This window comes from Emydura macquarii, unplaced genomic scaffold, assembly GCF_026122565.2.
Source record: "Emydura macquarii macquarii isolate MOO-44397 ecotype Brisbane River unplaced genomic scaffold, CSIRO-AGI_Emac_v2 contig_2473, whole genome shotgun sequence".
NCBI lineage: Eukaryota > Metazoa > Chordata > Testudines > Chelidae > Emydura > Emydura macquarii.
The window spans coordinates 21,521,137-21,546,118 of record NW_027132610.1 but is presented as its reverse complement, the minus strand read 5'-3'; the positions used below and the strand labels follow the sequence as shown (position 1 = coordinate 21,546,118).

The window sequence follows — 24,982 nt, the reverse complement described above, 5'->3', positions numbered from 1 at the left end:
CCGTGGTGATGAGGGTGGTACAAGAACCTGAATGGAGCAGAATAGAAATCTAACCCAGATCTGGATTTGGATCCTAACACTGCCTCCTCATTCCATCTCCATTTAGTACTAGAGTCCTCTAGAGAAGAAAGTAGTGTAGATAAAAGTTATGGCCTATCCAATGAAAATGTGTGTGTGTATGTTTGTGAGAGAGAGAGAGAGAGAGAGGTAGGTATTCCTCAGTCAAGGTTTTTGATTATACAATTCTGTACCCTGTCTCTGCTTTTCTAAAGTAAGTAGAAGGTGTCTTAGATCAGAGCATTATCACACTGTCTCTCAAGAGCTGATTTTGCTCCCACTGAATTCAATGGCAAAACTCGCATTGACTTCAGTGGTGTAGGATCAGAACTGTGTAGTGCATATCACAGATATAAATCAATCTGTACCAGGGCAATGTTCAGAATGTACACAGTTGCTAGCCCATGTAGAAATACCCTGAGAAAACATAACAAAGAGCCTTTGACTTACTTGGCATTTGAACTAAAAAGTCACGTTCACTTCTTCTTTTTCTTCCTGAGTTCCACAATACACAGCTGAGAGGCCTCTATGTGGGGCTAAAAATGCTGTTTCATTGCAAACAATCAGATTTAAGTACATGTTAAAACCTATCCTAGCTGATGATGTTTCATGACAATGCACTATTTTACATTCTCCACAGTGCATTCTGTAAAATGTCAAGCAAATAGCAGCTTTATAGAAGAGTATGAAATTATATGCAACTGGTGATTATTCTCCAATTGTGTGATATTCAGTTGTGGCACTGATGATGATGTATATTACAACTGATACCTTCAGTATCTCTATACAAACAGAATATCATTTTCAACAAGAACTAGGATGCTGAAATGTTTGTTTCCAAAACATGTTTTGAATCATAGCTAGTCCCTGTAAATGACTGGTATTTTACAATAATGTATATGTATTACTAATAACTGACTGGTGGCTTGTGCTGCATTAAAGAATTTTGGTGCTCTGTACACTATGGGAATTTCCCCACCATCACCACCTTCCCAGCCCCACAGGGGTTGGATCTTGTCCCTGCAGGGGTGGGAGCCTCTGGCAGATGTGGTGGGGGGAACGTAAACCTGGCCCACACTCACCCCCCGTGTCCCACAGGACTGGGCCTAACTCCCAGCTCCAGGCCACACAGGATGCAGGTGGGGCCTTCCCCCCGTAATACCCAGTCCTGCCCCCTTTCTGCCCTTGTGTGTGTGTGTTTCCCCCACACACTCTGGTGGTCAAGGCTCCCCTGAGACCGAGGCCCTGTGCACAAACAGTTGACCCAGTGCACATGGGTTAAGCCGGGCCTGCTGATGCCACGGTAAAAGGTATTGTATCTGATTAAATGTCCATTTCTTGCAGAAGGAAACAAAAATATAATATACATAGGCCCCCTATTACAGTCCTACAGATAAAACCACCAGCAATGCCAGCACTGCTTCCTACTGGATCAGGAAAGGCTTGGCCCCTCAGGAGGAGGATTGCTGCTTAACGTGGTTTCTGTTCCCAAAGAGTTTCAAGGCAGACCCCCTGGGGTGGGAGCATGGGTCAGGGGGAAGGAAGGAGTGTGCTCTCTTCACAAGGGCCGGGGAAGGAAAGCCCCCTTGTTTGCATTTCTGGAAGAGAACTCCATGGGCATCCCCCATTGGTTTGGCCTGCCACCATTTCCTACTCCCATCTTCACACCTTTTTCTGGGCTGCCCCCCCAGCATGGAATGATTTCCCCATGCCCTGTCTTGGCTTACAAAGCCCCTCACTCTCTTTATTCAAATCCCTCCTCCCCTCTGCTGAAAAATCCCCATTTTGTGAGTGAGTTGGATCTGTTTTACCAGACAGCATGCAGAGGGGAACTCCTAGAAGCAGAGTTAGTGCACAAGCATGGATCCTTTGTGCAGATGGCTCTGGCCTTCTGTTCACCCTTCAAAGGATCCCCTCTTCTCTAACAGTACAATTTCAAATGAACTCTTTCAGGGGAGCCTAACAAATTTTTCCTTCCCCCTTCCATGCCCCCATGCTCTTTGGGACATGGACTAGTTGGGGCCCCCTCTAAGGGTGTTGGGGCAGTCAACTAGGTTATTCCTGATTCAGTCAGCGTTCATTTAGGTGGGGAATTCCAGTGAGGTTTTGGGAAGAGACAACACTCAAACAACAGCTAGCCTCTTTCCACAGCATGGGCCATCATCACAAATGAGCCTCAGTGGGGGACTTCTGCCGGTTTGGAGGAAACAGGAAACCACGCTGAGGGAGACTGAACTTCTACCTTCCGCTCTCCCTGCTTGACTCCATCACATTTTCATTCCCCCTGCCCATGGAAGTAAGGGAGGGGTGGATAATTTAGGCCTGACCTCTCATGACTTTTGGGGATTTTCTAGGGTTGAGGGTGACCATTTGGCCTTTTCTCCAACAGGGAGCAACCCCTGCCTGCCCGAACCCTTAACAGGAGGAAGAGGGGAGGGAGGTGTCTCTTGTGAGTTCAATGGGAATTGAAGCAGGACTTTATTTAGGGAGAGCCTGCTCCTGTTCCCCTTGAAGTCAGTGAATAAAATTTTCAAAAGCAACTAGCAATTTAGGTGCCTAAGTCCCATTTTCAAAAGTAATGTGGGCTAATTTTAGGTACTAAATCTCATTGAAAGTCAATAGGGCTTAGACTTCTAAGTGCCCAAGTCATTTTTGAAAATAGGACTTAGGTGCCTAAATCACTAGTTGCTTTGAAAATCTTACCCAGTGGCAAAAGTCTATTTGACATCAGGAGACACAGAACCTGACTTAAAAGGCACAAGAAGCACTTCTGATGCCCTGAAAACAAATCTAATTTTTGGGAGGAGGGCAGGAGGAGAAGGGATGTATAAGAAAGTGAAAAATGAATGGCAAAACACCAATGTAAAACCGAAGCAATGATAAAGTGAAATAAAAGACATGCCTTGATGAAAATGTAATAGGCCATATTCTGCCATCAGTTATTAAGCAGATCTCTCCACTGGTTGCAATAGGGAGTTCTGATTTAATAGGAATGACACAATATGAGCCTTTCTTAGTTATAGCTAGGGGAAGCAGGCCAATTTACAGGAGTCTCTGCCTACTATTAAGTGAAACAGAGCAGCTGTGGTGCATCTTCTTTTTTAGACAGTTAGCTTCTTGGCATGCTATTAACACAACTAAGGTAACATAGCAGCTATGAAATAAGTGAAATAGAGGAATGCTTATTTTGGCTGTAATGAAAAAAAAAAGTAATCTTGTTGGATCCCGCTATATCTTAGATAGACTCCTATGTTGTGTGCCTATTTCCCAAAGGGCATGAGTTAACATCAGTGGTTCTCAACAGTTTTATAGTGACTCCAACACTCCTGATTTTATCGTGAGTCTCATGAAAATTGGTGTTTCTCCTAAAGCCTGAGCTCCTGGAGACAAGTGATTATTTAAGTATCTCAAGCTTTCATTTTTTAAAGTTTCAAACCTTCATGATTATGGGGAAAAGCATGAAAATGTGATCTCAGTGGCTCAAGTGGCTAAAGGCTAAAAAAACAGACGACAGAGAAAAAGAATCCAAAGTGTATTTTTTTTTAATATGATGATTTTCGGGGGGGGGGGGGGGGGGGGGCTGATTCATGATTTTTGAATATTTGGGCATGGCAGTACTCCTTTTATTATATCTACTCCAAGTGCGCTTCTTCTCTTCTACCCCATCTCCACCCCTTGCTAATAGTACTGTGGAGGCTGATGCTGTAGCTGGGCTTTTTTACCCCCACGTAGATTAAAAATATTCTGATTGGGCAATATGTTTTCACTAGTGTGCATGGTAAAAATCCTGATCAAGTCGTACTAGAGATGATAAAGCCCCTGTGCTTAGAGATGATAAAGCCCTGTGCTTCGAGATGATAAAGCCCCTGTGCTTCCACCAGAATTTTTAAATACATGTCATCTATACAAACTGGTGCACTCCAAAGACAGAAGAATGAATTGCTCTTCAGAAATATCCCACGACTGCCTTTTCCGGAGATCTTAATAAACAGCAATTTAATTTGTTTTGCTTTTGGAATGCACTCAGAAAAATTGCACACATGCATGTGTAATTATGTGTTTTCATAGACACACTTGCACACTAAAATAATTGGTGTACTTTGTTCACATCTTGACTTAAAATGTTAAAGTTCTAACTTGCCAATCTCTGTTTTGCTCTTAATTTATTCTTTGCACTTCCTTCACTCAGCTGTTTTGAAAATTATATTCCTGTATCTCTTCCTCTGTCTTTCAGTATCCATTGTTCACTTTTTCTAGCTCCCTTCTTCCCACTTGCCTCCCTCTTTCATATAATGCATTCTCTTCCTTTTCCCACAGGTTCTTTTTATGTCATGCCACTTCCCTTTAATCTCTCTTTCCCTTTCCCCTTTCTCGAACTACCCTTTTCTGACTCTTCCCCTCATTCTTTCTGCATACTCTCACCTAGTCACATGTCCTCTACCAACCCTCTTCTCTTTCCTACTTCTCTTTGCAGCACCCAGCCTTGCTCCCCACTTGTCTCCGCAGCACACTGCCAAGAACTCCCCAGCACTTGGCTTCTCCATTCTAGCCCATAGCTCTGACAGCTCAGCAGTTCTGCAGCATTTTGCAGCCCAGGAGACTACAAAATCTGCTATCGGTTCCCTGTGAGGAAAGGAACTAGGCCTCCCTGATGAGGAACTTCCTGCCCTTCCACAGCACATAAAAATCTTTACACAAAATTGGGACAGTAAACTCCAGCAGTGAAGGACTGGATGTAATATAGAACTGTCATTCTCAATCTTTCCGTAGTTGTTCTCAAGGCTCATGGGCTCCATTTTTTTTTTCTGAAAAAATAGCCATGACAATTGTCACAGAGCTGATTGTTAGGCTGAAAGGGATGTGCCTTGTGTTGACTATCACTGCAGAAGGACAGAAAAATGTACAGGGATATGAGGCGGGGGATGAGGGATGTTGATAAAGAAATGAAGCTAATAACTTTACTGAAATATCTTGCAAGAATGAAATATAAGGACAATAGCAGGGAATGTCTGAATGGGTTGGGCTACCAATCCCCATTCAATTCAGCTCACCTCTGAAAAATGATTGTAAAAATGCCATCATATGATCTGACAGATCAATTCCCTGTGTGTATTGAGTCATATCTGCTGACTTCAGTGACAAAACTAAATACTTACTTCAGTTAGTCCCACAGAACTAACATGGCTCAGCGTGGGAACTGGATTCTATTCCTTCTCGTGCATCACCGACAGGTAATCTAGCACAGATGACACCATTTGTACTGGTGCCACTGACAGAATAAATGAAAGTCTAAGTTAGCCTGCAGAACCTTTATTAGTGGTGATGCACAACCTGACTTACTGAGATCAAGCTAAGTTTGCAGGAATGGCAGTAGGATTTTTTTTATCTTGTTGGTCAAATGCCTTACTGAGGCCATGACTATGCTATAAACTTTGGCCAACACACGTTACATCAGCATAAAGTCGCTGCATTTAGTATATCGCTTGTGCACGTGCATACTTGGGTCCTCACATCAGCGCTGCGTGTACTCACCAGCAATGTTTGTGTCAAAGCACAGTGCGGTGCACCGTGGGTAGGTATCCCACTGTGCAACCCATCACTGCCCACCGCACTGTCTTTTGGGAAATTTTGACAACACATGTTAGGACAGAAACGAGTCACACAGGTCTGATCAGAAGAAGGGGTCAAGTTCCCTGTGTGCAACTTTCTCCATCCCATAATGTGAGCCCTAGCCCATAATTTCATGCCTTTTTAAAAAATCCCAGGACCTCACACCACCCTCCTCACTGTCCATCATCTCTGACAGAAGCTTGCAACCTGCACAGCTCTGCACTATTGTCATGAGTGTTGCAAGTGCAGGACACATGAGCCTCCAATATTTGTGCAGCCACAAAAAGATCCACACACAATTCATGGAGGACAGATTGCTGTGGGACATAGTGAACAAAAAACAATTCAAGGTTGTTGGTGGCATTCACAAGGCAGCTGCAGATGGCGAAGCACCACATCTGGGCCTGGGAAACAAGCACTGACGGGTGGGATTGCATCGTAATGGACATTAAGGACAACGAGCAGTAGCCACAGAACTTTCAGATGCAAAAGGCCACATTCCTGGATCTGTGTGCTGAGTTCACCCCAGTCGTCCACCACATGGACACCAGAATGAGCTGCAGTGACAGTGGAGAAGTGAGGGGTGATTGCACTATGGAATCTTGCAATACTGGATTGCTACTGGTCAATGGGAGATCATTTAGGAGTTGGCAAATATACTGTGGGGCCATTATTATGCAAGTGTGCAGGGCCATTAATCGCCTCCTGCTACACACAAGTATGACTCTTGGAAATGTGCAGGACTTAGTGGACAGATGTGCAGCAATGGGGTTCCCAAACTGCTGTGGAATGACAGACAGCATGCATACCCCTACTTTGGAACCAGACCAACTTGCCACAGAGTACATCAAAAGAAAAAGCTACTTTAATATGGTTGTGCAAGCGCTGATGGATCTCCAGAGATGCTTCCTTGATATCAACACTGGCTGGTCACGGAAGGCGTATGATGTTTGTATCTTTAAGAACACAGGATTGTTCAGAAAGCTGCAAGGAAGGATTTTCTTTCCTGACAGACAGATTATCATTGGCAATGCTGAAATGCCAATCATGATCCTGTGGGACACAGCCTACCCCTTCTTCCCCCGGCTCATGAAGCCGTACACCGGTCACCTCGGCAGCATCAAGGAAAGATTCAACTACCAGCTCAGCAGCTGCCAGCTGAATGTGCTTTTGGTAGATTGAAGGGATAATATTGTTGTTTACTCACAAGATTGGATCTCAGTGAGAAAAATATCCCAATGGTTATAGCTACCTGCTGTGTCCTGCATAATATCTGAGAGGCAAAAGGGGAAAAGCTGCCACTGAGATGAAAGGCCAAAGTGGAGCGACTGTCTGCTAACCAGCAAGACATGAGAGCTATTAGAAGAGCTCAAAGCAGAGCTCTCTGGATCAGGGAGGCCTTGAAACAGGCCTTTAACAGTCAGAGCAACAGTAATGCATTGTGGTGAACTATGTTCTATCTGGCCTTGCTGTTTTGGGGCCTGTTAGAAATTTTGTGATGCTTGGTGTACATCCATGAACATAACACTGACAATGCACCTATTGATTTTGTGGTGCTTGCTGTATATTTTTGATTACACTGTTTGTTACTGATTCTATGAGTCGTGTCACACTTTACGGTAGCCAATAATTGGTTGCTTTCAGTACTGCTAGGCATTCTGCAGCATTCAAGAAAGGGAGGAAAGAGGATCCAGGGAACTACAAACCAGTCAGCCTCACCTCAATCCCTGGAAAAATCATGGCGCAGGTCCTTGAGGAATCCATTTTAAGGCACTTGGAAGAGAGGCAGGTGATCAGGAACAGTCAACATGGATTCACCAAGGGAAAATCATGCCTGACCAACCTGGTTGCTTTCTATGAAGAGGTGACTGGCTCTGTGGATGTGAGGAAAGCGGTGGACATGATATACCTTGACTTTAGCAAAGCTTTTGATATGGTCTCTTACAGTATTCTTATCAGCAACTTAAAGAAGTATGGATTGGATGAATGAACTATAAAATGAATAGAGAACTGGCTAGAGCATAGGGCTCAATGAGTAGTGATCAATGGCTCCATCTCTAGCTGGCAGCCAGTCACAAGCGGAGTGCCCCAGGGGTTGGTCCTGGGGCCGGTTTTGTTCAACATCTTCATTAATGATCTGGAAGATGGGGTAGATTGCACCCTCAGCAAGTTTGTAGATGACACTAAGCTGGGGGGAGTGGTATCTACCACTGGAAGATAGGAATAGGATACAGAAGGACCTAAACAAACTGGAGGGTTGGGACAAAAGAAATCTGATGAGGTTCAGCAAGGACAAGTGCAGAGTCCTGCACTTAGGAAGGAAGAATCCCATTCACAGCTACAGAGTGGGGACCGACAAGCTAGGCAGCAGTTCTGCAGAAAAGGACCTGGGGGTAACAGTGGATAAAAAGCTGGATATGAGTCAGCAGTGTGCCCTGGTTGCCAAGAAGGTGAACAGCATATTGGGCTGCATTAGCAGCAGCATTGCCAGCAGTTTGCGGGAAGTGATTATTCCCCTCTATTCAACATTGCTGAGGCTGCATTTGGAGTATTCTGTCCAGTTTTGGGCCCCCCACTACAGAAAGGATGTGAACAAGTTGGAGAGAGTCCAGCGGAGGGCAACAAAAATGATTAGGGGGCTGGAGCACAACACTTATGAGGAGAGACTGAGGGAACTAGGCTTGTTTAGTCTGCAGAAGAGAAGAATGAGGGGGGATTTGATAGCAGCCTTTAACTACCTGAAAGGGGTTCCAGGGAGGATGGAACTAGGCTGTTCTCAGTGGTGGCAGATAACAGAACAAGGAGCAACGGTCTCAAGTTGCAGTGGGGGAAGTCTAGGTTGGACATTAGGAAAAAGTTTTTCACTAGGAGGGTGGTGAAGCACTGGAATGGGTTACCTAGGGAGGTGGTAGAATCTCCATCCTAAGAGGTTTTTAAGCTGCGGCTTGACAAAACCTTCACTGGGATTATTTAGCTAAGATTAGTCCTGCTTTGAGCAGGGGGTTGGGACTAGATGACCTCCTGAGGTCCCTTCCAACTCTATGATCTATGATTCTATATGTTCTGAAGTAATAAAGATGAATTATTTTCCAAATAATAGAATTTTATTCAGTTAGAAAACCAGGACAAAGAGAAATCTGTCTAGTTTAAAACAAATACATTTAAAACTTATTAAATGAATAGAACAGAACTTAACAAGAGGAAAGAACATTCATGTTCATTTTGGCTACGCATACAACAATCAGGGCTCTCACACTGGTCAACGTACGCAAAGCTGTGGTTATCCTTAATGTCCCCGGCACGGCATGGTAGGAGTAGAGATGCAACCTCTGATGCCATGTGGAATGTTTAAGGAGGTGCTAAAACTGAGTTCTCCATGGCCAGCAAAGAGAGGCAAGCCTGTGAGTGTTGAACCTGCATATTCACAAGAATCTGCTGCATCTGTGTTTGCCACCAGAGAAGCCCATTATGTGCTGGTGAATTTCCCTTTTCTTTTCCTGCTGGGACTCCTGGGCCTTTCTTCATACAATCTGCAATATTCACCCTCCAGGCCCTCTGCTCACAGTCTAATACAATACAGGCTTGCAGGATCTCACTGAATATGCCATCCTGTGTCCTCCTTTTTCTCCTCCTTATCTGGCTCAGGCATTCTGTAAGTGTAGAGGGTGAACCTCAAGGCCGCAACAGCAGCAGCTAAAGATAAAACACACAGAGGTACCATTGTCAGTGTAGTCATAACAGAAAGCAAAAATTAAGGTTCAGAATTCCCTTCCCTTCCTTCCTAAGGTTTTAATCAAGACACTTCTGCTTCAGAGTGCTTGTGCACGGCACCATTCACAACGCCAAGCGTGGTGAGCATGGCCCACCAGGAGTGAGAGAAATGAGGAGGGAATTGCTCAGTTGCACAAAGCTATGAGTATAGGGCAATGGCACTGAACACGCATCATTTTCCACAGGTGATGGTGATTTTAGCTGATATCTCAATCCTGAGAGTCATAAAGGCAGAGAGAGCACAGCTGCTCCTGGCATTCTAAAGCTGCCCCAAGCCCGAATGCTGCTCAACTGTTTACTGCAGTAATTACTGACTGCTGAGGCAAAGTGTCCTACTGGGGAGGAATAAACAAGGCTGCCATCCCTAGAAACTTTCTGGAGAGGATTGCAGAGTACTGCTGTGAAAATTTCATCAAGATCTCTCCAAAGAATCCAAGGGATGTCCCTGTGTATATAAACAAACTGCTCTGTATGCCCCCTCTCCACCTAACTTTACAGGGACATGAACAGCAGATGACAACTCTGCCTCTCTTTATTGTGCCTCTGCCTCTTCCAGCATGAGTAAATGAATGAAAAGTCAATAGCTGTGCCCTGCTAAGTACATCATTTTAATGGGAAGAACATCTACACACTTACCCCGGTTCTTTTCCCTGTATCAGGTTTGCCTGTGCTCAACTGCTGGGACTGACTGGACTGTGGTAGAATCTCAAATGGGTCCTGGTTCTCAGCATAGCTGGATCCCCAGTTGCATGTCTCCCATCCTCCTCCTTTTCTTCCTCCTCCTCCTTGCTGTTCACAGTAGGAATCTGCATCTTGGGCTCCTTAGAGACATCCATGGTGGTCTGTGAGGTGCTGGTAGGGTCTTCACCAAGTATGGCATGCAGCCCATTGTAAAAGTGGCAGATCTGAGGCTCCTCACCTTGCTGGCCTTCTGGTATTCCTACCACAATTCCTTCACTTTCACACAGCACTGCTGCGGATCCCTGTTGTACCCCTTCTCCTACATTCCCTGTGTAATCTGCTCATAGATGTCCACATTTGTATGGCTGGTCCATAGCTGTGTCTGCACAGCCTCTTCTCCCCACAGACCCAGGAGTTCCAATATCGTCCGTCTTCTCCAGGCTAGAGCACATCTGGAGTGTGTAGTTGGCATAGTTGGCTGGGCAGTTGCACACAAGAATGGAAAGCTGCTAGGTGTGCTCACCAAGCTGGCCAATCAGGAAAAGGCATTTCCAACATTTGCAGGATTTTAAGGGGAATGGGGAGGAAGGGCTTCCAATATCTGAGACTTCTGGGCAGTGGCGTTCACAACTTTGACCAGACCGGTCAGTGTCAGGTATTGTGGGACAGCTGCTGGAGGCCGACATAGGTAATGCAGTGTCTACACTCACACTGGATCAACCTCAGTACATCGACCATGGCTCAATGCCATTCAGGGAGGTGGTGTTACTGTGTCACCATAACCAGGCACTTACATCAGTGAGAGACAAATTAAAGTACAGACACATGCAAACTGGGTCTATGCAAGGTGGCTTACATTGATCTAACTTTATAATATAGACCAAGCCTGAATAACTGGTTGACACTGGAGCATGGATGAGATATAGGTATCTGAGGTTCAACTGCGATAAGACTAATGTGTTGTTGGTCAGCTATGGAAGCAAACAGAAGAGACAGTGAGGATTGTATGTGCACCTTTGATTGAGGGTGTTTGTTCACTGTTTGTTTCTAAAGTTCATATTCTGGTGGTCTAGTTAGATCTTCAGCTACTTTTGGATGACTAGGCAGTAAGTGCCCAGGACTGGTGGTTTTGGTTTTTGGGTTTTTTTTTTTAAAATCAGATGTAACTGGGCGCGGGGGGAAGAGTGTGAGGAGGTTCGGACAAGGTTTTGCTAATGGTGTATTTAAATACTTAAAATGTAGGCACAGAGAATGTCCTTACTGACTGTATAAATAAGGAAGTAATCCGACCTAATATACACTTTAAGGCTAAAACTTTCAAATGTGGCCTCTAATTTGGGGTGCCTCCATTTCTGAGTGCTGAACTTGGGATTCCTTGAGGCTGACATGCAGTGTGATGAAGGTTGGACACTCAAAAATATATTCATCCAGAATGTGAGACCACATGAAAATTTGGCTGCAGGTGTTATTTGCCCACAGAAAAGTAGCTGGCTCTCCACTAGCGGGTAATATACAGAAGCTGCTTGGATGCATAGAAAACAGGAGATATAACAACTAAAACACCTTCTCTTCCTTACTGATGATTCTTATACATTAAGCTGCTGCTTCACTTCCTCCGCTGTTGGTGCCAATGCACACTGGGGAGAAATGAGACAAAGATACCCCTTTTGTTTTCAAATGTCAGAGAGTGAGAATGAGGCTCTCAAGAGCTTTCCTAAAAAATCCTAACCCTATTCTTTAAAATGAGCAATGAGCACTAAAACTAGAGTCTTATCTAAAAGACAGACAAGGTCTGAACCATTTATTTCATCACTATCTTGAGATCATATGAAAAGGACACAGGGGAATACAGTAATATAAATTATAGTGGAATCCCGTTAAAATTAGCATGGGTTGAACACAACTATGGTACCAAGTCAAATTCCGCAGTCCTTACTTAGGTAAAGCCTTCTTACATTGCAGGCAGAGTGCTACCTGTGTCTGGACTGAAGGCCAAATCCTGCTTATTTTACCCAGACAGTTAGTCCCATTTGAAGGTAATTGGACTATCTGCATGAGTAAAATAATCAGGTTTGGGCCCTGAGTTAGGATTGAAGGATCTGTCCCATACAAATTACAGATGGAGAATATTAGGTCATCTAGTCCAACACCAGCACATGATGAACGAATTAGATAAATCATTGAAACAAAATATGTTCGTAAGGTCAGTGTGATCTATGGAATCCAGTGAGTAAGCATTGTCTGCTCAGGCAGCTTTAACTTACATACTCAGATTTTCCAATGTTTAAGAAAACAGTATAGACAAGAAAACATGTAATATGCTTAACTGAGTTTCTTCCTTCCTCCTTTTTTCCTCCCTGCTTCACTCCCTGTTTGAGCATACACTTGTCTAACCTTCTCTTGTGCAACTGTCATGTTTTCCAAGATCTGCACAAAATTCTATGTGGGAAACGGCAAACACCTACAATTTTTATGCAAAATAATTCAAGATAAACCAGTCATAATAATTTGCAATTTTGGAGTCATATTTTCCCATCCAGTTTTAAGTAAAACTCCCTGCTGACAGCACTGCCATCACTGGAGGAATTTTGTTTAAATGTAACTGTATGACAGAACCTCTGTAGTGTATGTGGTTTGCAACAGAGTTTGGAAGGAAGTCAGGGAAAGGAAGCAGGGGGTTAGAGGGGTGATAGTAATGGAGGAGGAGTGAGAAAGTGCTACTGCGCAATGTTTTCTTTCAGCAACTGGTTACTGGAATGCTCCCTGGTATCTGATACTGACCTCCCCTGCCTCAATCGCCTTGTCTTGCAATAAATGATGAAATAGCAAAGAATGATTTAGCCACTGACTTTGATGGCTCAGTAACGGAGGAAATTAATATAGTTAATTAAAAAAAATTAAGCTGTTTGAAAAAAACAGCACTGGGAGAAGAGAATCTATGAAAGAGAAACAGCGGTGGAGGGGGGAGGGAGGTAAGTTGGTAGGGGAGGGAATGGGCCTACTATCACACACCCTAAAAACTTAGACTACGGCCTTGTATTCAAGCTCACGTGGTGAGTCAGCCGCAGAGCCAGTAGCAGAATACAGGAGTCCTCTCCTGGTTCTGTGCTCTTGTCTACAAGACCACACTTCCAGACTGTGGCCTGAACCACAAAGAGACTTAGGCATTGCAATGCCTAACTTTTAGTCACCTAGAAAATCACAGGAACAAGACTGAGATCCACAAAGCCTGAGTTAGGCACCTCGGCTCCCTATACAATGAATGGCAAAAGATAGGCACCCAAGAATGAGACTGACAGGAGCCAGCATGCCAGCAAATGGGAGATGCCAAGGAAAAAGCGTGTCCTAACCAGAGATGCTGGAACTATTTTTGGGGGGGTGGGTGCTGAGAGCCATTGAACCAAACTGTGAAGCCTGTATATGATGGAAACCACTGACATTCACACATTTACCTCCCGGCTCCCAAAGGACGCTGTGACTCAAGGATTTATACAGCAAAGCTGCACCTCTGCATCATTGATCTTCTCCCTGGCGGGTGCCCAGTCAACACTGAGCTCTAATACTTAGGGTATGTCTATGCTGACGGCAGCAAAGTTGCCACTGCCAGCTCGATCTTTCTGAATTTGCAGTTCCCGACGACGCAGTGCAGTGAAGACGACGCGCAGAAGGGAAGCACAGCAGTCGACGGGAGTTACGCAAGCTACGCTGCGTAGTTTGGGTAACTCCCGTCGACTACCGCCGAATCTCCAGGTACGTGTAGACCAGGGCTAAGAAAAAGAACAGGCAGGTAGGTGGTGTTGTCAGGGAGGTGTGGGGGCCAACTAGGAGGGCTCAGAATTGGCAAGGACTGATAATGGGGAGATAATCAGTAGGAGGATGAAAAGGGGCATGGCCCAAAAGGGGATGGGGCTAATGGGAAGAGTAGAAGGAGGGAAGCTGTGCCAAATTCTCAACCCCTCAGGCTACCATTCCCCCTAACATTGACACTCCCCCTCCCTGCACACTAAGCTGCTGCTCCAACAACACTTTAGGTTCTCTCCTGCACCCCACACCCACCCCCTCTACTAGACTTGGGCAGCCCCTTACCCCTTCCAGCAACTTGGTCCCCAAACAATCCTGGCTGCTTCTGGTTTGCACTCGCCAAGCCCTCTTTTTTCTGTGGAGTGCAGGGAGTAAGCTGCTGTCTCCCCATCGCTGCTCTCACTGCTCAGTAGGATTGTAAAGGGGAAACATCTGAGTATTTTAGTCAACGACTTCCTCTTCAGGGTCCCACAATCATTGCTTATGGCAGCACCTAGGGGCCAACCAAGAATGGAGCCCCATTATCCTAGGCACTGAATAAGCACAGAATTTGAAACAGACCCTGCCCCCAAGCGCTTATCAGCTACTGAGAGAAAAGAGCCAAAGGCTGGAGAAAAGGGATGTAACACACAAGCAAAGAGGACTGAGTGATGGTTTGCAAACCTCACATTAGCTGCCTGATTTTGAGGGCTGCAAGTTGTTTTTTTAGCAGGGGAAATCATGCTGTCTTTTTTTTGGGGGGGGGTGTTTTGTTATTTAAATGCTGTGGGTTGGGTTTTTTGGCAGGGGATGCCGGAGAGGTGCAGAAGGGAAGTGGAACGAGGCTGAGGTGAACAGACTGAGGGAAGGAGGTTGGCGCAAACAGCCAATCAACACAGGGGGAAAGAACATTCAGAGAAAAACTGTAGAAACTGAGGAAGAAGCCTGATGACATCATCAGTGCCTGACAGCCTCTGCTTCAAATGCTCCTGCAGATTTACTTCTTCAGCTGGCTCTTCCCTGCATTTTTAGAAAAACTCTGCACAACCGCAGGGTGTTTCTCCCATAGGAATAATACTGAAGTAAGTGCTTCCAAGTTTTTTTTATTGGTTAGTATAGAGGTAGTGAATAGGCAGACTGCGGGCCAAATCCAAACTACCAAAAATCTTTTTTTATTTACTTACTATCATTGTTATTTTTTTATTATTATTTTCTCTGGAGTCTGGACCTTGACTATACCTTCACCAAGAAATCTGGACCTTGACAAAAAAAATAATTGAGTATTCATGGGTTAGGACATCTAATTTTTTTACCCACAATGCATTGTTTTCAGCATGAATGTACCCTTTAATATTACCCTGATAGCAGTAGCACATGAGGGTGTGGAGGCAGTCACAATGGGAAATATGAACTATTTTACTCTTTCAGCTGAACAATATATGAGGAAATCCTTATTACCATGCAGAATCATTGGATAATTAAATTATAGCAGTCAGGCAAAATTCACACATCCCGTGCCCAAGAAAACTCTGTACTAGGCCTGGTCCCTTTCTCGCCTCAGCCTCATGAGAGTTATCCCTGAACAGCTATAGGAGAGGGAAGAAATGGACTGGGATCCCAGTGGTGGGCTGCAGCGGTCTCCTAGGAATTCAATACTTTTCCTCTCAGTGTTGCAGCAAAGTCTAGCATGCTGTTCCGGGGCACTCTGCTGTTGGAGGTGCCACCTTTCAATCACCTTTGGGAGACTCCTTCTTGTACCTCATACAGAAAACTGATGTCACTATAGTTACAGCAGATGTCCTAGCCAAATTCTAGGTTTGGCAATTCTGTCTACCTTAGCAGTTTCAGCTGGATACTGTATTCTTCCCTTCCTCTGCTGTAAAACCGTAGCCATGTTTCACGTCACAGGTGACTGCGTTTCAGTAACAATTAAGTGATCCAACTGTAGTCAGAGTATCATTCAGTTAATCTGCTTTAAGCATGTGCACACTTTGGAAATTCAGCTCTGCCTCTAATTAGTAATTAACTGATTGCACCCCCTGTAGGTAAGCTTAACCAACATTTCCCCTTATGGGACCTTATTTTCAGTTACTTATAACTATGCCAAAATACATCCATTCAAGCTGAAATTTTCCATGCTGGGTGTCTGCGTAAGAGTGAATCTTTCTACAAAGTTTGAGCTAAATCAATTCAGCTGTTTCTGAGAACAAGGTTAGAGAAAAAAATACATGGTTTCCCCCACGTTAAATCTGCCCCCCCCCATTTTCAAGGATTAGCTTCAGTGCCTCTGTGCTTCACAGAAGAGACTTGAAATCCGGCATTGGGCATGCCCTGGTGTCAAAGACATGTCTTCTGCCATCCCTGTAAAAATTTACCCAAATTTGGCCAAGTTATAAACCTTTGAAAAAAAACTCAGGTCACACATGCTCAGTAAAGACTTGTCAGCTAAGTTCTCTGAAAATTCTCTCCCCACCAAGCATGCACCATTCTGGGGTTGTGGGGCTGAGCAAAACTTTCCCTGCATTTGCTCCTCCTAGCCCTGTGGGGCTACTGTAGTGCTGGGCACCATAAATGAGAGAGGGAAACTCTCTCTCCTGTGTGCTCAATACCCCCTGTGATATGACTCATTTAAGACCATGTTGGGCAGCTAGAGGAACTCAAAGGATTAGTAATTCTTTTACCAGTGGCTGCCTACACACCACCATGATGGGTATATTAGATGTGTGGTATAATTAACAGGCTATAGAGCCTCTAGGTCAACAGTTCAAATCCAGCCCAGGCTGGTAGAGGTGGTAAAGAATTGCCATCTGATAGATGGCCTGTGCTCATGAATTGGTGGTCTGACTTCCTTCCTTGTGGCCAGGTATCCACAAAAAAAAAAGTCGCTTCTGCTAAGGGCCAAATTTTCAGCAGATCTCCTTACCTACACTTGTAAAGTTTGCAAACATCTTAGGTATTTATATGGCCCCCGTTACTGTAGAATCTGAGCGTCTCAAAATCTTTGATGTACTTATCCTCCCAATACCCCCATGAGGCAGGGACATACTATTATCCCTATTTGACAGATTGGGGATGGAGGCACTTATACACAAAGTTACTGGAGTAGGCACTGATGCCAAGTCTCAGATGGTCTAAGCTTGCACTCTAACCAGCAGACCAGCCTTCTTCCCCTGGGAAGTCAGTTTGTCTGCACATACCTACTAAGCATAGACAGATAGAAGGTTAATTGTGAAAGCAAATGTTGCAGGTTACACCTGCCAGTCAGTACTGTGCAGGAAGATGAAGGCGTTTGTGGTCACAGCTTTTGCTGGGAGGCTAACTGAAATTAGGCCTTAATTAGGCCGCCTCAGTAGAAAAGTTAGGTTTGAAATGACTTGAAACGTGAATTGCCCTCACACTCACAGACATGGTCCCTGAAGAACCGAGTTGAGGCTCATCAGTAGCCAACACGTTAAGCCTGCACTGGAACTTTATAGGATCTGTGAATTCAGCCTCAGATGTTTTTAAAAAAAAAATACCTGAGAAGGGAAAAAAGGGGGTCATACATTTTTTAATTCTATGTTTAATTAAAAAAAAAAAAAAAAAGGATAAACTACTTCTTTTTGCCATTATATATGGGGTCAATATAGTCCTTTCCATCCTTTTTTTACTGGAGGACAAGGCTGGACAGGATGAATCTTTAACAAAGAGATCTTTCCTTGCAGACTGACTAAAACTCCTTTCCCATTCAGTTACTTCAGTATCACTTCTTTGATACTTGTGATGTCATAGTTTATTCATGAAGTCATCGAGGAGAAACAGCGTAGACAATACCTGAATTTATAATGCAAAATAAAGCAGAAATTAAAAACTTCCAAGCCTTTGTTAATCATAAAGAAGCAAAAAAAGTACAAAACCCGCTGAGAGCGAAGGCATATTTATACTTGACAGAAGCCAGCTGTGGATTTTAAGAGTCTGTTTTGATAACATTTAACTGCATATTTGAACTGTGTAGGTGTAAGAAACTGCACAGTAATCATGTTTGTAAGAACAAAAAAAGATAAAGTAACCAACATGCTAGATAAGACAAGTTTGAATTAACACTAAACCTGTACAGTTGAGGGAGAGGTTAACATGGAAATGAGAGACTAATACACATGTATAAGAAAAGATAACAGAAAGTTATAAATAAGATTGTGTGACAAAGGGAGGTTGAACCTGTATAGTCCAGTGCTGGAGGTGACTACGATGAGATTGTCCTGATAAACTTCCCATTTGTGAATAACTGTTGTGAGTGTTTTGAGTTAATAAATATTTGCTAGACCCATCTGCTGAGTAAGTGAACCTCAATCCAACAGCCCCCTTTGCAGGCCTTTTTTATTTGCTGATAAAGTTCCATGCTTGCCTGTGGCACACTATAAAAATGCTGCCCATCCAGCACTTTTCACAAGTACTAAAGTTCCTAGTTACAGACACATTTCAAAATAAGAAACATTTGAGAAACCGTGTATCTGGCATCAGGGCTGCTTCAGACCTAACCTGAGGCACTGGAGGCCCGTGGATTCTGAAGCCCCACCCCAGCAAGGATAGATTGCAATGCTAGCATGATGTTTACTCCTATGCTCCAGTTCCATGTAATGAGGGGAATAAACTACTTTGTGTTGACTGAGATTGCAGTGGTCATAACAACTCGAATCCCTTGAATTCAGAGGTCTCCTCAATATATCTCTGCCTGGCTTGGGCACATAGCAGGTTCTCTCCTCTCCTACTTAACAGGAAACCTTCTCCCATTCCTATCCATTTCAAACACATCCATCGTCCTCACTGCACTTCAGTGAGATTTAATCTCACCAGTTAGCATGACAAAGGAGTTTGGGCTAGCTGAGGAGTAGGGTAGAAGATCTCTCACTGATGTTTGGATTTTTAAGCTGCATGGGCCAATTAAATGGCAGTGCAGGGAGCCCCAAATCAGCTTGAACTGGTCCTGTCTGGAACATTTTTTGGTTCTAGGAATTAGTCTCCTTTTTCCTAAAGTGATTATCTTAGGTGACATTCCAGTTCTGCCCAATATTCAAAGTCCAAGTTAGTGCAAGAGAAGTTTGGCTGAGAAAAGACAATCGGACCATTTAAAAATAAACAGATGGGGGGGAAAGGGAGTGGGAAATTAACCTTGTTTTTAAAAAATATTTAAATTAGTTGTTCATTTTAATTTATAGACTTTATTATATCTTCTCTCATTCCTGTTAGCACTTCTAACTGCTTGTGCACACAGAACTGCGGTTCTGATTGACTTTGTATACCTATACATGATCTCACTGTAACCTGCAAAATTTAATATAATCCATTAATGCTCTTCTTGGACTGGTTCATGCTAGCTTTTAACTCTAAACAACAATTAGCGTTCAGAGAATTCCAGGAACTACAGCACAAGTTCTTCAATAGTTACTAGTGAGGCTGGATGCCTAAGGGTATGTCTATACTACAGTTACAAAACCCGTGGCTGGGCTGTGCCAGCTGACTCAGGCTTGCAGGGCATGGACTAAAGGGCTGTTGAACTGCAGTATAGAAATTCAGGCTCAGGCTGCCTGCAGCCCAGGTTCTGGGGCCCTGCGAGCTGGGAGGGTTCCAGAGCCTGGGCTGCAGCCCAAGCACAAGCACCTACACTGCAATTAAACAGCCCCGTGGGCTCAAGAGGCTTGGGCTATGTGCACTAGCATGGGCCAGCCGCAGGTTTTTAATTGCAGGGTAGATAGAGACATGCAAAAATTAAGGGTGACACCTTAAAAGGTCCTTTGTTTTTAGAGGGGATGGTGCTCAGCACTTCCCAGAAATCAGGGCCTCTTTAATTTGTCTCAGGTTGGGTACCCAAAAAACTAAGGTGCCCAACATCGCTAATGACTTGAAAAATCTTGGCCCAAGTATACAGTCAAAAAAATTAGAGGGCAAATGTCAGCCAGGAGACCTGTGGGTAATACAGCCAACAAATGCATGATATGAGAATGGTAAAGAGAAAATACATTGTGAAGTCTAAACTATTAACATCAAGTTAAAAATTTTCAATATTTTATTATACACATTTCATGATAAAAATCTCACTTTTTTTTTTTAAACGTACACAGGACATCAGCGATTGAAGCGTGTACAAACAGCAGATGCTTAGAACTTGAAAACTTTGTTGAAACACACTCTGGAGATTTAAAGATTCCAAATATAACAATAGAGCTGAGGTCGCAGTCAGAAAATGTGGCGTTTAAATGAGTTATCCTCTCCTAATTTCAAGAAAGCACTCGTCTACAACATACACTGAGACATTGTGCTTCAGTTCTTCCCATGAGCATTACAAAAAGAACTTGCTGCCATCCTATTGTAGCCAATCTTTTGGAGACTAATATTCACATAAATTAAAGGATGTTTTCATGTATTATTTCACAATCTTAAAATGCAGATTCTGTTTCTTAGGGATATCACTTTTAGATAGAACTCCGTTATTTCATCCGAGACATCTGCTCAAGAACTGCTAGCATATTATGTTTGTTTTCTTCGTGAACATCACAACATTTTAAAATTGCTTTGTTGACATTAAAAAATAAGTAGCAACAATTATCTATATTATACTTGGAGTGTGCTTTTCCCTGTATTCCAAAGTGATGGGACTCAATTCATACTGTACCCAGCCATAGCTTCATTTCACCAAAATAGACAGGGGTACCAAACTGTTTCTGAGTTTCTTCTGTCAATGAAAGTAAGGAACAAGAAAAACTCAACCCTAGCAGGGCAATAAGCACTTTAAAAATGCTATCGGAGCTACTTTCATGTAACATTTCAAGGTTAGAAAACATAGCAATGTGGTGATAGGAAAAAGTGAAGAAACTTTCCTTTCATGAGAATGGTGCTTGTTTATGGGAACAAAAAGCTTTTAAAAGATAATTCAAGGACCTGATTCACAGCTTAGTTACTCCAGTTTTACATCTCTACAGGGAAATCAGTGGCGTTACATTCTAGTTTTACACCAATATAACAGCAATGAATCTTTGTCCCATTAAATTTATGCAGTGTTGTTGCAGCCGTGTCAGTCCCAGGATTATTAGAGAGATAAGGTGGATGAGGTAATACCTTTTATTGGACCAACTTCTGTTGGTGAAAGAGAAAAGTTTCAAGCCACACAGAGCTCAGCGTACCATTCCCAGACCTGAAGAACAGCTCTGTCTCTCTCCAACCGAAGTTGGTCCAATAAAAGATGTTACCTCACCCACCTTATCTCCCTAGTCCCATTAAAGTCAATTCAGTGTTTGCAGGATCGGGGCCTTAAAGGACAAAATGAAACAGGTCATCTTATTATGGCACTTGCCTTTACAGTAAGAAACATCTACTTAAGGATTTTATAAAACGATCATTGTCAAAGAAATGCATTCAAAGCATAATCACCTTCCTCCAGCAATAATATATCACGACAGGAAAGAAAGACTAAATATTAAAGTTTCAGTCACTAAAGGAACAAAAGAAAAGCAACGTAAAGCTAGAAATAAAATTAACCATATTTAGGGAAAGGTGTTACATGTCATTAAAAAATAAAAACATTTAAAAGAAAAAAAAAAGGTATAACAGGTAATCATTAAATACAGAAGTTGGCGCACTCCAAAAGAGCAATCAAATGTATTAACAACTTGTCCTCCATTCACATTATTGTAGAAGAAATTCATATGCTTAAATCATTAAGGATCAAATTCAAATCCCAGTGCCCAGCATGAGAAGTTGGCCAGGATGACAAGCAGGAGAAATATCCTCATATACAGACTACAGAGCTATTCTGTGACCCCTTGATGAAAGCCAAGCCCCTTCCTCTGCCTCTTGGAGCATGCACCGCTATACTATTTCCTGCTTTTCCATTTGCACAGCAGAACTGCACCAGTTTCATAACTTAGGAGACCTCTGTGGCTACAGAGGAGGGGACTGGATTTGCCCCTACAAGCACAATAATGAAGCAGCAGCAGCAGATAATTCTTCCTTGTGCTGAACATTGAAGAGTTTAGGGAAATAAAGTCCCCAGTCAGGCTTATGATGTTGTCATGAATTTGTGCATTTTCACAAGTGGGCTTATAGTATTGTTTCCATGTTTCACAAGTATAGTACAGTCTGATAACTTAAAACTCATGCAAGTTTGTGTTTTTTTAACAAAGTTCTCATTCCTGCTTTATATACTGAAATGCAAAACATAAGCCCTGGTCCTTCAAACTCTTGGGCATAAGCCTAACTTTATTCACGTAAACAGTAAGGGTGAATTCCTGGCCCTGTGAGAGTGGCCAATCAGAGTTTTGCCAGTGATGTCAATGGGATCAAAATCTCACCGGAAATGGTAGGTCTACACTGGAGCTGGAGGTGTAATTTCCAGCTCGGGTAGACATGCCTGCACTAGATCTGATTGAGCTAGCATGCTACACAGAGAAGCATAGCCACAGCAGCACGAGTGGCAGCCACCCAAGTATGTGCTTATGGTCTTGGAGGAGATCAGAGGGCTAGCCCATCCCACCACTCACAGCTATTCCTCCATTTTTACTATGCTATCTCGATCAGAGCTAAAAATTATACCATTCAGCTCCAGTGTAGATGTACCCATAGTGTTTGCAAGGTCAGGGCCTTAAAATTTAGAGCCCAACCCTGCATTCCATGAAGGATCAGGCCTACTATTTGGTTTTGGCTTCCTAAAGGGTTGGAAGGCTAATACTGTTTAATATTTATATATAATAATGTGCCTTTCCTAAAACTATATAATGCCCAGTGCTGCAAACACTTCTTCTCGTGAGCAGTCCTTACTCAAACTGTTGGTCCTATTAAGCTCAACGGCACTGCTTACATGAGGAGGAAGTATTTCAGTAAGGGTTTGTATGATTTCATTATATACCAGTTACAAAATTGCCCATTCAGAATCAAAGACAAGAACCCATCCAAATATTTCACTGTGAACAAAGAGAAAATATAAATTAGTTTCAGCAGTTTTCTTGAGCTCTGTTTAAACAAAAGGACTTCTTTGAAAGTCTTAATCAGGATGAGGGTCCTGTTGTGTTAGGTGCCAAACAAATTTAGCAATGGATATGGTGTCTGCCCAAAAGAATTTACAATCTAATTAGAGTTCATCATTCCACATTTCATTACTGTGAGAACACATCTTAGATATGACCCTGCTTTGGATTTCTCATCACTAAACAAAACAGCAGTATACAAGCAGTAGACCAAATATCACACTGGCATTGGTTATTGATTAAGAAGTGATACTTATATGGAAAAATCTGAACACACTAATGTAATTTAGCAAATAACCCCCTTCAGCTTTCTATTTACTTTATAGTCAACATCTATGGTTTTCTTTTGTATAAAAAACAATATAAAATATCTCCCTTCACCTCATCCCTGATCTGTAATCTTTCACGTAGCTGATTTTTTATGAGAAAACAGCACAAGACAGGACAATTGATTATGATGACAGTCCAGTTGAAAAATATTTACCTTGTAGATTAATGACAAACAACATATTAAATCCACAACATGCAAAACAGTTTCTTTATTTCCATAATGAGTCAAAGGAAATGACCTTCAATGTTTGTGAAAACAATTAAAAATATAAATAAGTTTTCTTTAAAGTTAGTTTAAAAAAAACACAAAGGTTGAATAAATACTCATTGAAACAGAAAACAGCCATCACTATTCACACAACAGAGATACAGTATTCCTGCTTCTCCTAAACCTGCACCAAACTTAATGTTTTCACCTGACAGAGATATGAAAAGCAACTCCATTTCTGCTCTCTCTCTCTCATCCCTTCCCCTTTGTAAATAGTTTGGAACAGACCCAGTGTAGTCTTTCCTCAGTCAACATTTCTATTGCAGTCAATCAATAGCAGTTTTGTCAGAATTAGGACTGCAGTACTGGTGACCCTGCTGGAATCTAATGTTCTCTGAAGGAAACTTGATTCAATCTGGAAATAAAAACCACTAAGAAACCTACCTGCTTATTAAATACAATTAGTAACTCTATCTCCAGTAAATAACAAGATAATGGGTCAAGTTTCAATGAATGCAACTAAGCTACATTTGAAATTTCTTTGATTTTTTTTTTAAATCACTGCTAAGGACAATTCTCTCTTTTTACTTTGCACCTCTCTAAACTACACACAGACAAAAACTACACACATTTTATCAACTGTCTTAAAGTTGATAACCTAACAGACAACAAGAAACAGGAGGAAAACCAGACACAACATCCTGAGCAACAAACATAAGATGAAAGTGACAGGAGATAATGGCTTCAAAACTCACTCTTTGCTTTGTTTTCTTTTTAACTGGTGCTGCTGCCCTTCAGCCAGTGGCTTTCCTTCCTAGGCACCCAGACAGACATTGGAATCCTGCACTGAAAGGAAAGGATGAGAAAAGGGTAAGCACCATACTCATTAACCAGCAAGTGTCCAAAAGAAGTCCCTTCATTAACAATGATCAAAGAGAATTCAAAAATCATCAATCAAAGTACAGAAAAATCTGCACACCGGTAACAAATCACGATCACAGATAGCAATAACAAACAGAACAAGGGGAAAAGCTTAAGTCATAAGGAATAGTGTAGCACCCCAGCTGATAAATAACTGCGGATGATGAGGAAGGAAGAAAGGAAGGGGGGGGGGGGAAGCAAAGGTAAGGGCAATGACAATTACTTGTCATTAACAATAATGATCAAGCTAACCCCCGAGCAAGAGGGACTGTTCTGGCATCGCCCATAACTATTCACCAAGCCCAAGAACTGAGAGCGCTGCCTCGGCCAGGCTAGAACTGCACTAGCAAATGTAACTAGACGAGCCCACACTAATTAGCCGTCTGCCATCATTCTAAACTCAATGCCATTAATAATCTTCACCAGCCGGGGACGTCACGCTGCTGCCAGTGGGTCCAGCGCCGCCCCTTCCTTGCTGCCCCACCTTGGCCACTAGCAGCAGCAGCAGCAGCAGCAGCACCTCGCTGAGCTGCGCCGCACCACGCCTGGCCGGCTACCGGGCGCCCAGCCCGAGCGCGCGCCGCCCCGCGGCTGAGCCCCCGGCGGGAGCGCGCCGGCCTCTCCCAGC

The 24,982-nt window shown here is 43.1% G+C and overlaps 1 protein-coding gene across 1 annotated transcript in view; it reads right to left on the bottom strand.

The window, feature by feature from the left end:
• Window positions 1–24,734, bottom strand: part of LCP1 (lymphocyte cytosolic protein 1) — a 68,844-nt gene extending 44,110 nt beyond the window's left edge. The window contains exons 1-2 of the mRNA XM_067563132.1: window positions 24,607–24,734; window positions 24,189–24,279 (exon numbers count right to left, since the gene is read on the bottom strand). The gene's annotated coding sequence lies outside the window, so the exon portion shown is untranslated. The remainder of the gene's footprint in view (window positions 1–24,188; window positions 24,280–24,606) is intronic.
• Window positions 24,735–24,982: the final 248 nt, after the last annotated feature.